Source organism: Drosophila virilis, chromosome 4, assembly GCF_030788295.1.
Source record: "Drosophila virilis strain 15010-1051.87 chromosome 4, Dvir_AGI_RSII-ME, whole genome shotgun sequence".
NCBI classification, from domain to species: domain Eukaryota; kingdom Metazoa; phylum Arthropoda; class Insecta; order Diptera; family Drosophilidae; genus Drosophila; species Drosophila virilis.
In genome coordinates, this window is record NC_091546.1 from 3721418 (window position 1) to 3735647 (window position 14230).

General features: G+C 41.6%; 1 protein-coding gene and 1 long non-coding RNA gene across 4 annotated transcripts in view; one reads left to right on the plus strand and one right to left on the minus strand.

The window, feature by feature from the left end:
• The window catches only part of ds (dachsous cadherin-related 1), a 221045-nt gene that overhangs the window by 121026 nt on the left and 85789 nt on the right, over nt 1-14230 (plus strand). Inside the window, exon 1 of one of the 3 annotated variants that reach the window (XM_070209029.1) lies at nt 11355-12332. The exons of the other annotated variants lie outside the window; for them this stretch is intronic. The gene's annotated coding sequence lies outside the window, so the exon portion shown is untranslated. Of the gene's footprint in view, nt 1-11354; nt 12333-14230 lie in introns of those variants that run through there. 3 annotated transcript variants of the gene reach the window in all.
• The window catches only part of LOC138911222 (uncharacterized), a 188744-nt gene that overhangs the window by 5366 nt on the left and 169148 nt on the right, over nt 1-14230 (minus strand). Inside the window, exon 7 of the long non-coding RNA XR_011416631.1 lies at nt 7399-7468. This is a non-coding gene — a long non-coding RNA (uncharacterized lncRNA). The remainder of the gene's footprint in view (nt 1-7398; nt 7469-14230) is intronic.

A 14230-nucleotide genomic window follows, 5' to 3' on the forward strand; every position in this document is an offset into this window, starting at 1 on the left:
ATTGACGAACGTTGAGAGCAGCTCAGCACAGTCCGCGCAAATGGAGCGCCAAGCCAGGCCGAGCATGCCCCTTCAGCCCGATGCCCTGCCCCGACAGTCTGCCTGCCGCTCGACTTGCCGCTTGGCTCCCTCCAACGGGTCCCTCGACGGCGAATTGAGAGGTCAAAACTGAAAATTATGCGCCATTGTTGGGCAGCAGAACCGCAGACGCGGCCAGTCGCGGATTTATCCCATGAAGCAGCCTCCAAGCCAAGCCAAGCTCTGGGCCCAGCCATTCGGTGTTCGCGCGTAATCCTTACTTATGCGCACTTGGGCATTGAGCTGCTTTGGCTGCCTCAGCCTGAGCTGGGTTTCAATTTATTTGCGCCTTGCAGTGCGTGGCTTCCTTTAATTTGATTAAAATTTATGTAGAACTACGCGTAGCTGCTGCGTCCGCTGCAAACCTGATAAATGTCCGCTCCAGAGCTGGGTTATAGGTTCGTTTTGGGGGCCACTGACCAAAGCAGCTGTAGCGTTCCAGCTCGCCATGACATCAACTTGATTCCATTTTCTTATGCTTTACACTTTTTTGCAGTTAAATTCTATGTGAAAAATTTCTGTTGATTTTATTTCATTCCGTTTTGGAATGCGTCGAACCAAGCCTGCCAACCGTTTCGATACAAGAAATCCAATTTGTTTCTACTATGAACTCAAACTCTGAGCCAGACAGGCCAACTGACTCATATATTTTCTTTAAAAATGGTTTAGATTGAAATTCAAAACATTAATTAGCCCCAAAGCAATGGATTTATTTTGATCCCAAATATTCGATTTACTTATGCCGAGCCAATTCAATAACAATTCCTGGGATTCTGCCCAACAATCAGCTTATATTAAAAGCAAGAGATGCTAGTTAAGATTTGTCTCAATTAATTGCAGATTTTACTTAATATTTTTAATATGGTGATTTTTTGTGATCTTACAACAGTTACTTTGTTACAAAACTAAGACTGACCCGAATCCCACCCAAATGCCTGGAATAATCGGTTGTATACAAACATGCCTACATCCATGCATACATATATATGTACGCACATACGTATGTATCATACATACATGCATATGCGAATACGCATATACATACATAAATAAATACATGTGCATACATACATACATACATGCATACATACATACATGCATACATACATACATGCATACATTCATACATATATATTTACATATAAATTTACATACATACATGCAAAAAATAAGAAAATAACAAAAAAAAACCTAAACTACTAGCTAACTAAGCATGAAAAACTGTAGAGCCTACATAAACTCTTGAGAATCGAAGAGTAGGGCACTTGCCAGAAATTCGTTTTATTTAAATTTTGCAGCACAGTGAAATATAAGCTTGGTCTGCGTTAAGTATTAGAAAAAATATATATACATATGCATACTTACATGCATGCATACACTAACAACACACGCCCACACACATACATTCACACACACACTCATATATAATACTAATGAACGAATTTTGGAAGACTGTGACAACTTTTAATCATACCTTGGAGCAATAATTAAGAAAGTCTAAATTGGGCAAATTTAAGATCAAAATTCATGTTTTATTCCTCCCGTTGCTAAGGGTATGTCCTGCGTGTGTCCTTCGCTTTAGACTCCCATCTAGATTATTCTTTGCAAGGTCGTTGGGTTAATGCGCCGCCAGCAGGCTCAACAATAACTCAATTAAATGCTGGCCATTAATCATACGCCGTGTGAGACGCGCCGAATGCGGACTCGCATCGGCCTCTTTCCCTCTCTCTCGCTCTCTCTGGCGCGTCGTCGTCGCTGTTGAGCTGCAGCAAATGTGTGAAAATCTCCCGTGGCGATGAAAAATTAAATGCAACTCTAGTCATACATAGATCATCAATGAAATTTAATATGCGAACAGCAACAAGCGGCACACTGGTAGCCGCTAACATTCGGAGCACTCCGAAGTCCGATTCCGAGCCAGAGCCCGAACCCGTTGACCAAACAGACCAAACACACAATGACATTGTGTAGCTTAATTAGCCAAAGTTGTTGCCAGTTCGCTGTGAAAGCTGTAAAAGGGGGCAGGCGGCTCAGCAGCCCGCTGATTAGAATATGATTTGGATTGTGTGCGGATGAGGAGGGAGGAAGGGGGGCAAAAATGCGTCCGATATCATTTTGTGGCAGCCTAATGAAGTTGTTGGCTGCGCTATAGCGCAATTAATCAAAACTCTAATCAAATGGAAAATGGAAATTTAATGGCAGACAAAACGTTGCAGCCGTGTGACAAGTGTTGCATAGACGAAGATTTAATGCCCTTACGAGATTAGTTTTAATCAGGTTGCCATTGGCGGATATGCGAATATAGAGCGAGATTTTTGCAGTCGAGAACTTATACATTAAGATAGACTAGTTGGCAATAATGTATACCATAAGCAATAAAATCATTTTAAGTTTGCTGTCTTTGTTGCTATTCGTATATTATGCTCAAATAGTTAAAGTTTCGAGGAGTGAATTCAATATTTACAATTCTAAAATCTTAAAGAGTGAACTAGGTTCTGGCAATCCTAGAGTCGACAGCAGATCGACTGATAATCAATTATTTTTGCATCAACCTATCTTTTAAATAGCATTAGCTTCTAAAGCCTTTGGCTTAGACATCATAATATTCCACACCTTAAGGTGGATTTGAACGTTTCTCGTTCACTTTTCTGAAAAAGTGGCTCACATTTACAACTCATCTATTCTATATACACGAACGATCAATTCTTCGTTCTTACAGTTTAAGTGCCTTTATATTCCTGTCGTGTCCAACATGGAAATCCGTAAAAACGACATAGTGACTGCCTGATATTGAGTTACAATCTGGACGGCTTGGCCATATGTATTGCGTGGAGCTTAAAGCCTCAAGGGCACCGAGTTCTATCAAAACTGCTTCTCTGAAAGCTTCGATCTAGAATATGCCTAAATGGTATCGACTCGATGTCGTCTTCAAAGGGTTACGTTTCACGTTACATATGGAATATAGCTAACACGGGTTAGGGTACACAAAAATATGCCTAAATGATGAGATATAACGCAAGTGAGTAAATTGATGTGAGCTGCTTTGCAGTGAAATCTATGGAACAGATCTGGCTATCAACATGGCTAGCTGACTGGCCGTCTGGCTGCTTGGCTAGTTGCTTGATTAGCTGGTTGGCCAAGTGAAACTCTCTCTTTCACTAAATGAGCCAACAAATTGCAACAAGCGCAATGTTTAACAAACTGTTGTTTAATGCGCAACTATAATTTATGCGGAGTGCAGCTACTGCTGCAGGAGCAGCAGCAGTAACTGGAGGCAATGCTAGAATACCAAGAACAAATGCGACTTTTGGACATAATGCGCGAACTTATGCAAATGGGAAAAGGCGAAACGCGAACCGTAAGCCGCGAATGGCGAATGGCAAAAGGCGAATGGCGAGTGAGTCCAGGCTGAGACGAGGCATGACATACCTGAAATTTGTCTAGTTGTCAGTAAATATGGGAAATCAGTTTACAACATGCGTGCCACAGTTGCAGCAGCAGCAGCCGCAGCAGCACAGCTCCAACTGCAGCTCCTTCCCGGCCTGGCGACGACAGCGACATTGAGACTTAAGCGGAAGGCACAGCAGGAGCAGAGATAGCCAACATCAGATAGACTGAGACTCGTAATGGCGACAACAGCAACAAAATAAGGAAAACCAACGACAGCGACAACCCGACAAACCGACAACCGGACAATCCGACAACCGAGTCGAGGATGGAAAAAGAACATGGAACATGTTGCTTGTTGCCCATGATGAAGCTCGGACCCAGGGACTGGGCCTGGGTCTGGGTCGCTGCTGCACACACAGAGACGAGGCATAGATTGATGCCTGCGTCGAGCCGGCGTTGTCTATTGACTATTGATGACTCGTCAGGGCGGAGAAGAAGCTTCTCTCTCTCACTCTATCTCTCGCTCTCTCTCTCTGTCGCTCTGGGTGTGAGCGTCATATGCATATGAGGGCAAAGTCAAAGCCAATGTGGATGGCAAGTTCCGAGATTCAAGATCTGTGCACCTATAAGGATAATGCGCAAACACACGCAGGTTGCCACCAAATTTGCATTGCAAAGTCACAGTCACAGCTACCGTAAGAGATACACTCAAAGAAAAATAACTATATTTACTATAGAGCATATATAAGCGAGTTCTGGTACGATAATAGTATTATAGGCAGCATCTTATATAATGCAAAGTCTTAATCGAAATATCCCAGAAGGAAATTGAATTTACGGTCATACAGTGAATTCCTTTCGCGCAGAACGGTGGATTTGCGGAAAAGGCTGAAATTAGTCTTCAGTGCATTTTTCACAAATTTGTATAAATGTTCGTAATCAATGAAATACAATTATCTTAACAATCAATCGAGAATAATTTCCGCAGAGAAATGTGGATTTGCCGCAAAGGCTGAAAAAAAAGCGACTGAGCTTACATTTTTTGTGCACGGAGCTTAAAAGCGTTTTGAATTTTCGCTCATTCATATAACTCAAAAATTACAAATGACTTTGTAAAGAAACATTTTATATTCTAAGAATTTACTATAATTTTCGCAGAGTGCATTCCAAGTGTGTGACTCAAATAAAACACGTAGAAAATATGAGAAATAGGCATCGGAATACTTGGGGGTACTTAGCGTGCAGTTCGTTGAACCTAAGCAAATAAGTTGGAACTCAGCTGTGCGTTCTCAGATTTCAGGCAAACTTGAGAACACAAAATGCCGTGAATTTATGCATAATATGCTTCTTGTTTGACTGAGCAAAACAGGGGACAAGCATCGATCAGAGTGAGATCAGAGCCAGATCAATAGAGCAGTTTATTTTATTTTTATTTTATTTTTTTTAGCTTTTACAACCTTGCCATAATTCATTTGTGCGGTGAGATTTCAATAAATTTCGCATAAAACCAAGTAAATATTTAATTTGCTGTGTTGTGTAACATAAATTCACCGCTAGAATTAATCCTCAGCTGGAGTCAATTAGTATTTTATGGCGCTTTTATTGGGCCCGAACGACAACCTTTTCGGCCATTCAGCCAAGATCAAAAGAAATCGAACCCAGACACATAGGTTAAACCAAATTAGAATTCATTTCTTGTTAATATATCTATATATATTTATATATATATATATATTTATATATTATGCCACTATTTATGCATGGGCCCGACTTCATTAGCGACCCGTCGCTGCCAGGCCTGGGAACCCACCCAAGTGGCCGCTGAATGCGAGCTAAACTCATGTAATTGGAACGCCGCCTTATCAAAGCGACTAAATATTAAATACCAACCAGAACAAGTAAGTTCTCGACTAGTTTCCGCGGGTGCTCGACTAGCAAATACCCTGTACTCAGCGACAAGCTGCCGTTACCAACATTTTAGCTTCATTTTAAGCTCAACTTCTTCCCTTGGTTAAGCCATTGTGTGGGAAATGAATTCTTCCTTAACTTCCAGTCTCATAGTTCGATGTCTAGGAAATGAGCATAAATTTGGTGTCTCTCGTACCAAGTTTTGTGTATCTAACTCTCATAATCTTTCAGTAATGTTTAAAAAGTAAAAATTCTATTCTCAACAATATTACGAAAATAGAAGGAAATATTAAAAAGAAAATATTATAAGCATATTCTGGATATGGAAAAGAGTGTATATTAAATCTTAAATCCCTAGCCTCTGTAGCTTTTCAGATCGATTGTTTAATACAGACAGACAGGAGGAGATGGGTTTACAACGTCACCTTGATCAAAAATATAGATTTTTTATGGGGTAGCAGATGCTTTCTTCTGTCAGTTGCATTTGAACAAAACCCTTATACTCTTCTTGCAGATTCTCATTTCATGGGTGCAGGGTATAAAAAGCCGAAGTCAAGTTCCAGTCGCGAAAGCCATTCCAAGCTTAAGTTTATAACGAAAGCGCTTTTCAATTAAAACTAAAACAGAAGGCAGAAGCAGCAACAAGTTCGATGAAATGGGTTGAGGGGGGAGTTAGGGGGCGGCTTGGGGCACAAACCACATGAAAAATCGAACAAAATGTGCGCTCATTAAAAATTCGCATAATTTATAGATTAATGAATGTTGCCGACATATGGCCGAGGTCGACGCCAGCTACCGAAATAAAATAGCGATATTTATGTCAACAACTGAAGCTGAAGCTGATGCCAATCCGCGTACCGCGTAGACGTCATCAGCGGGGGCGATACCAATAATTATATATATCTATATATATATATATATATATATATATATATATATATATATATATATATTTACAGAGCGTATCGAAGTTATGATTCGTTCGATCAGAGTCGAAACGGCGGCATTTGCATGCTCAGATGACAATGGATTAGATGGATTTGTGCGGATGAGCCGGCAGACAGAAGCCGGGCAGAGGACAAATACGCAAATAAATAAAACTTAACATCGGCCACAAGAAATCAACCAGACAAGACGAACAGCAGCACACATGAGCTGCGAGCTAGGCCTCGATCTGGCAAACTGATATCAGTATACCCTGTAATAAAGAAATCAATTCATTTGCCTGCCGTTTACCCCACGCACAGCACAGCACGGCCGGGCTTGCTATTTCGAGCAGCTAGCATCGCATTGATTTGTGACGGCAGCTCATTAAGCAGATACCCTGTGATTATGGGCTTAGATCGATGCGTCTATTAATGCGAATGGCTTATAAATTAACAAACGTATTGAGCGAATTAGAATGCCCAATGTTTCATAACAAACAGCATCGTGAACAAAACAAGCAGGAATGTTCTAGGTGAGCGCATGCTCGAATGAAAGATACCCTTTATGAAAGCTGTAGAAAATAACTTAGTACAATATGAAAGAGAATAATTTATATGTATACTGTGTTGGAATATCCTGTATCTAAGAATGTTGGGCTAATGCTCTAGGTGAGAGCATGTTCGACTGAAAGATACTCTGTATAAGAAATGTACTATAACTATATTGAATGTGAAGAAAAATATGCTAAATGCCTGACACCTGGAAATACCCTGTAAGCAAATGTTGACATTATTCTCTAGCCGTGGGTGCTCTACTAAAAGATACCCTGTTCGAAGGTTTCAGTAAGGAACTATGTCAACTATGAAAAAGAATATGATATATGCAGGTTGTCTCGGAATACTCTGTATTTATAAAAAAGTAGCAAATATGTTGACTTAATGGGCAAAGCGAGACTGAAACATACCCTGTACGATAGGTTTGGTAAAAAAAATAAATAGTTTGAAGAAGATATATGTATATATATAAATCATCTGGGAATACCCTGTACCAATAACAAAAAATGTTGATATAATACTTAAGGCGACTGATACATACCCTGTACGAAAGCCATATGACCAGCTATGTTGAATTGATGATTATGATGTATGAGAGCTACACCCTGCACCTTTAAAGAAGAAAACAAAATTTTAATTAAAAGAGATTTTACAAGAAACTTCTGGGTTTAATCCGATTCCTTTGAGGAATCCAGTATAGAATATTAAAGTTGACAACTGCAAGTTATAGAAAATGAAACTGTGATCAAAATGATCAATTAATACTAAAAGGAGCTTTGGCGTTGGTAACTACCAAGTTCCAATGCCATATATATTTTATTTTATGGGGCACAGGGTATTGAAAAGGAAGAAATCGGAATAATATATTTATTTTTGCCTTAAAGGGCGGTATCCGCCTCTTTCTGCGAGTAACAGCCGTTTTTACGGTCTACAGGGTATAAGAAACAACAACAAAAAACAAGCAAACATACACAGAACGCAGCCAGAGCAAAGCCTGCAAAGCAACTGGCAACAGGCAACCAGGCAACTGGCAACATGTGGCAGAACAACAATTTATGATGTTGCCGCTGACAGGCGAATGTTGTTTGCAGTTGTTGATGACGATGATGATTCCAAGGATGCGACGAACGGGACGACGACGACGACGACGTCGACGGGACAGCTATTGATTTGGCCTGGCCGGGGCCAAACTTGAACATCCCCAACTCTGCCAGCCGACGGCCAGCTCCCCGCTGGAGATGTTTTTTCTTTGGCTGTGCGATAGATTTTGCATATTACTTGCATGATGGATTCCGTTTGGTCGTTTTGTGTGGGCCCGAACAGCGCCTCATTGGAGCTGGCCAAGATTCCAAATGTCGTCAGAGAGTTCGATCTCAGATGCGCTGCCCAAATATTGTTGTGGATAGCTGCTGTATGATGCATAAATCCAGCCGAGCGCAATTGTGTCTATTGCCATTACCATTACCTGATTTGTTTGGATAGACCCCTACCCCAGGCCTAGAGGGAGGGAGGGGGCTTCGACTTAAACTCGGCGTGTGGGTGGCGTCGATCAACGATCGCCGATCAACTGGCACACATTGAGATATACTCGCATATATATATACACATATATATGTGTATATATATCTCATGTGCTTTGCTTTTCAAGTGCCTGTCAGAGTGTCGCTCGTGTTGCCATAGTTGTTGTTGTTGTCGTTGTTGTTGCTCTGTGTGCGACTCATTCATTTCAAAGTGCAAATGCAAGCCGACAGCTAAGCGACGTCATTTAGAGTTTTGACAAGCGGCGCAGCACAGCAAATGCTGGCCAAATGCTTAAATGGACGCCCTCAAATTGCGCCGACGACTAACACGGAGCTGGCTTGAGAGCTTGTGCCACCAACGTGCATTCCAGCTAAAAGCCAACAGCAACAACAACAACAACAACAAGTGCGCATAATTACAGAGGCAAACACACGACTAGCAGATACTCTGTAAGCAGTCTGATACAAATAGTGGAGGATTCGCATGTGTCAAGTATGATTAAATACATATATATTTTTAAGAGGCACTTTAGAAAAGTTCTTGAGCGTATAGGTTATATAGCTTTTTCAGCCTAGCCAGATTACCAAAAGCTTTTGGGATGTTTATAGAGGCAATTTTAATAGTACCCATTTAAGCCTTCAAAAGGCAGCTTGGAAGAAGTATTTTCGAGTATGTATTAAATGAAATCATTATGAATCTTTATATGAAAGACATCGGGTAGCCTGCATACAACTGCTTGGTTTCTTTTACAAGGGTATAAGCTGTTTTTAGAGATTTAAAATTTGGTAACTCCAGCTCGGCAATGATATACATAGACTAGTTTGCAGGGGCGCAAGTGGGCGGGGCTTACAAACATATTGGCCTTAGCCCGCAAGAAAATCATTTGTTACTAAATATATATTCTTATTTAATTACAAATATATCATGTATGTAAGTCATAGCTTTAGCTTTCAAATGGTGACAGCTATAGATTTTTGTCCGTTTATATAGGGAAACATTTGATCACATCTTGCCAGAGGATTATCTGTAGTTCTTATGTGTACGAAACTTAGATGAAAAACTGCGAGAAACTAAAGGGAGATGGGAGATGTTTTACTATACTTTGTCATAATATAATTTATCTAATCTTAGTGCAGAGAATTTATGACAAAGTATTTATGGATGTAAGATCATATATATATTAGAGTTCAAAATGTTGGACCCGTTTGTATGAAACTTTTTAGTTAACCATCCGATCAGCCTTAAACTGATTTTCAGAAATATTTATTCGTTGACTTGAGGGATGTTTCAAACTGTTCACAAAAAACATTTCTCTTTAATATAAATGAGGGTCCTGAATTTAATGGCCGAAGTCTTGGGGCTCAAATTTATTAATTTATATTTTAACTGATTCACATTTTACTTTTTACTGATTAAAGAGAGCGTGGCATATAATTCTAGGCAGTCGGAACCGCAAATGCCTCTGCTGTTGCCCTTTCGGAACAGGGTATAATAACAACAACAGAGAGACAATAACAACAACAAGAAGAACAACAACGACAACAACAACAAACACTGACGATGGCACGCACATTTCGTGTACGATTCCCAGACAAATTGCAGAATTGGCGAATGCTTGAGAATTCTGCGGAATCGGAATCTACACTATGGGATCTATGGTGGTCCTTTTGGCCACAAGCCGAGCTGAGGCTAGAAGTTGCTATGAAGTTAAAAGATTGTCGCTCGTTTGGGCTGGGCTTAGGCTCAGGCTCAGGCTCAGGCTTGGGCTCAGGCTGCTGTGGCTGTTTTTTTTTATTGTTTTATTTTTGTTGGGGGCGCCAAATTCGCACATGTTGCGTAAGAAACAAAGTTGCTGTTAATGCGCATTGTTGTTATTGTTGTTGTTGTTGTTGCGCCCAATTTGGGCTGCGAGCACTCCAAGCAGCAACAGCAGCAACAAACAATAACAGCAAGAGCAACAGGGGCGGGCAAGGGGTCCCAGGGGGATGGGGCGGGGTGCAGAGCTCAGCATACCAAACACTCAACGCCAAAGCGCACTCCACTCGACCACTTCACTGCACTCGGCGGCAAACATAGCCTAACAACAACAGCAACAACAACAACAACAAAGTGAACTTGTACACAGGTGAGCGCTGGCCTGGGAGCGCGCATAGCCAGCGGAGAGCGCTCAAACCGGTTTATGCTCGCATGTGCTCTCTATTACTCGCTGGCTCTCCCTCTCTCTCTCTCTCTCTCTTACTAACACCCTTTTGCTCTTTTTTTTGTGCAGCTAATTTACATGCCGCAGCCGCTGCCCCAGCCTGAGCCTGAGCCTGGTTCTTGTGGGCAGCACTTGGCGAGGCGTTGGATGCATTGCTGGACTTGACTTTTATGCTTTTATTGAGACACGAATTTAAGCACGAATTCAAGCACGAACTATCGCCAACAGAGTGCGTGTGGGTGCTCAGCAGTGAGAGCGAGAGATTGCATATGAGAGAGCGCGGCTGAGCATAGAATTGCCGCTCTCTCCGACTGCTATTGCTGCTGCTGCTATGGTGCTTTTTAGCTAATTGTGGACCTGTCGTCGCTGGCTTCTTAGCTGTTCTTGTTGTTGTTGTGTGTGGTGTGTTGCTGCCTTTTAAAATTCTTGTCTTGCACCGCTGCTGCTGCTGGTTCTGCAGCCAATGCTGTCTCCGTTTTGGCATTCATATGCAATTGCCATGTTGCAGGCCAAGAAACTACCGCGTGCTGTGCAGACCGCACCAAGATGCTGAGCGGGCACCAGGGCTCCAGCCTGTGGTTCAATGTGGCCAAAAGAAACCGACCAAACAACTTTTGGTGAGTTGCCAGACGCCAACACACCACGCACACACCAAACACACCATGCAAACAAGCTAGCTCTCCCTCTCTCTCACTCACTCACTCACTCACCACGCTTGCCGCATGCACTTGACCACAGGTGAGTTGCGGGCATCGCCGCGAAGAGAGCCACCGCTGAGAATTCAGTCTGTCGTTTGTTTTCGTCGCAGAAACATTGAGCAATTGCAGCGAACGGATTAACGCAACTCTCGTCGCAGTTGTCGCCGTCGCCGTTGTTGTCGTCGTCGTCGTGCTCGCAACAACACAACTTCAAGAATCCGTTTATCGGTATTAGAAACGATATCGATAGCTCGATATCGAAGTGCAAGTGTAGACAAGTGCCAACTAGCGTTAACTGCGGCACAAAACAAGTGCTAACGAAATTTCTATTCTTTGAGCAAATCCAAGCATTAATTCTAAGCCCCAGAAGGCGTCTCTGCTGCAGCCTATCCGCCCCTCGTTAACCGACCCCCACCCAACTCCCATCTGTTGGCGTTTGTCGCCGCGTTTTTATTTTGTTTTCGTCGCGGTTCCGTCTTCGTCGTCGTCGTCGTCGTCGTCGCCGTATTCGTCTTTCGCCGTGCAGCAAAAATGTAAAAAAAAGAGTTGCAAACACAAAAAAAAAAATAAACGGAATCTGAATTCAAGTCTTTGACTGAGTTTGAGAAAACTTCGGAGTGGGCTGCGAGTCAATAAATGCCGAATGTTAAGAAAATTGCAATATTTGCATTTTAATTAAATCGCAAGAATTTCCGTGTGTGCACGCGTTTATGTGTGTATGTGATTGTGTGTGCGTGTGTGTTTGTGCACCCTACAACAAAATACACACACCAAAAATATATAATCAAAAGAAAAAAATACAAAAAGAAATAAACCAGAAAAAGGCGAAAAGAAATATTGTTCAACAAGTCAAACGAGTTCTTTTGGCTCGCTTTGGCCGTGTGGCCAGCAGCAGCAGCAGCTACAACAACAACAACAACAACAACAACATCAGCAACAACAACATCAGCAACAACAACAAATCGACTCAACATCGCATTTGGTGGCAGTGGCAGGCAGCAAGTTTTGTTGTTTGCGCCTTTGGTGAAAAATATTGACAGCATTTAGCCACAAAATGTAAGAAAAACACAGTATAAAAGAGAATAAAAAGGATAAATAATACATAAGGACACATGTGACATTTTTGAAGGCGAAATTATTCTAAAGCTCCAACAGCTTCACTTGCTGCCCAAATCGTTATGGTTGTACAGATAATTCATGTTATGCCCAACTACAGCAAGGAATAAATTAGGAAAAATGTATAAAAATAGTCTTGTTGCGCCGTACTGGGAAAATTATTCTTAGCACTTATCATATTATTCAAAGAAATCGTCAGAGTACGCAATGTACTCATAAAAATATGCATAGTGCGCATTGCACTCAAAAGAACGCATAGTACCCATCGAAGTAGGCACTCCACTCATAGAAGTACGCATTGTACTCATCACAGTCGGGAAAGTTCTCAAATTTCGCGCAGAAATATACGCAAAATTCACGTTAAACATAATTTTCAAAGTACGCATAATACTTGTCGATGCAGACAAATGTACTCGTAGTACTTATAGAAATACACATTGTATTCATAACTGTTGGCAAAGTACTCATAGTAGTCATCAACATACGCATTGTGCCAACGTTATACTCAGTGTACTCATCAGAGTACGCATTGTATTTTAAATAAACAGGCATGGTACTCATCAGATTTGTTTGATTAGTTAGCGTAACTTACGCAGCCTAATTAGATGTTCAATAAAGTAAAAGGTAGCAACAACTACAACAACAAATGCGTCGGCAGCTGCAGCAGCAAGGAAAACAACTTGAAATAGTCAAATTGGTAATCGAATTTGACTTGTTAAATGTTCAGAGCCACGGTAGACACAAAATGTACACAAAATGAAAAGGTAGAAAAGCAAAACACACACAGTTACCGCTGCTTCGTTACATGCATCTGTTTCCTCTTCTTCTTTTGCTCTTTCCCAAACGTTTTTTTTTACTTTGCCGCTTTGTCTTTTGTTCCAAAAAAAAAAAAAAAGATGCGTGAGGAAAATGTGAAAAACCAACAAGGTTGTGCTCTTTGATTTTCGTATTGAAAAATTCGAGTTTTCGTTCGTTTTGTTTTACCTGTTCAAAAAGAAATATCGGTGCGTAAATCTCTCAATTGGCCATTTGAACTGTGAGCTATCGTTATCTATGCGAGCAATACGTGAGCTGCCTGCGCAAAGTGTCGCCAAACGTGCGGATTCCTAGAAAATTGACAGCTAGAGACCTGCAAGTATTTCCAAACGCCCAACAGCTAATTCTATTTAGGGCTTACTTTTTGGGTCTTTTTTCGGGGCGTAATAAAAATCACAAACAAAAAAAGAATGCAGGAAGTGTTGACGTCGTGCTCGGATTTCTTAATGCCTGTTGCCATTAAAGTGCATTAAATTTTCCACCGAAAATTATATGAAATTATTACAAAAAGTCGGCCAGAAGCCGAGTGTGTGTGTGTGTGGTGTGCGCAGGCATTTATAAACCAATTTTCGTGCTGCTGTTAAAAGCCAAAATAGCTTGACATTAAGGCAAGCTAAGAGGCTAACTGAAAAACAAAATTTGGGCTAACAATGGGCTGCAGCGAGTCGCGGGGTTTTCTGTATTTTTATGGCCCTTAATTTACACTTCCTTCCAATGCGCTGCGTAGAGCAAGAGCGAGTGAGAATGCGAGAGAGCGATGGAGAGAGAAACAAAAGATCGCCCAGTTCTCTAGTTTGTCGGCGGCGACCAAAGGCAAAGGCGCAAGCGGCAGCAAAAGCGAACAAAATATAATTTTCATTTCCCATTTTCATTCCATGCTTCTCACAGCAAAACGCTCGCCGCTGCGGCTGCTGCTGCTGCGGCTGCTGCTCTGCATATTTTTGCCTTATCAGCGCCGGCGGCGGCGGCGGCGGCACTTGGATGGCAGCTAACGGTCGAGACTCGCGCGACCGTTTCGTTTT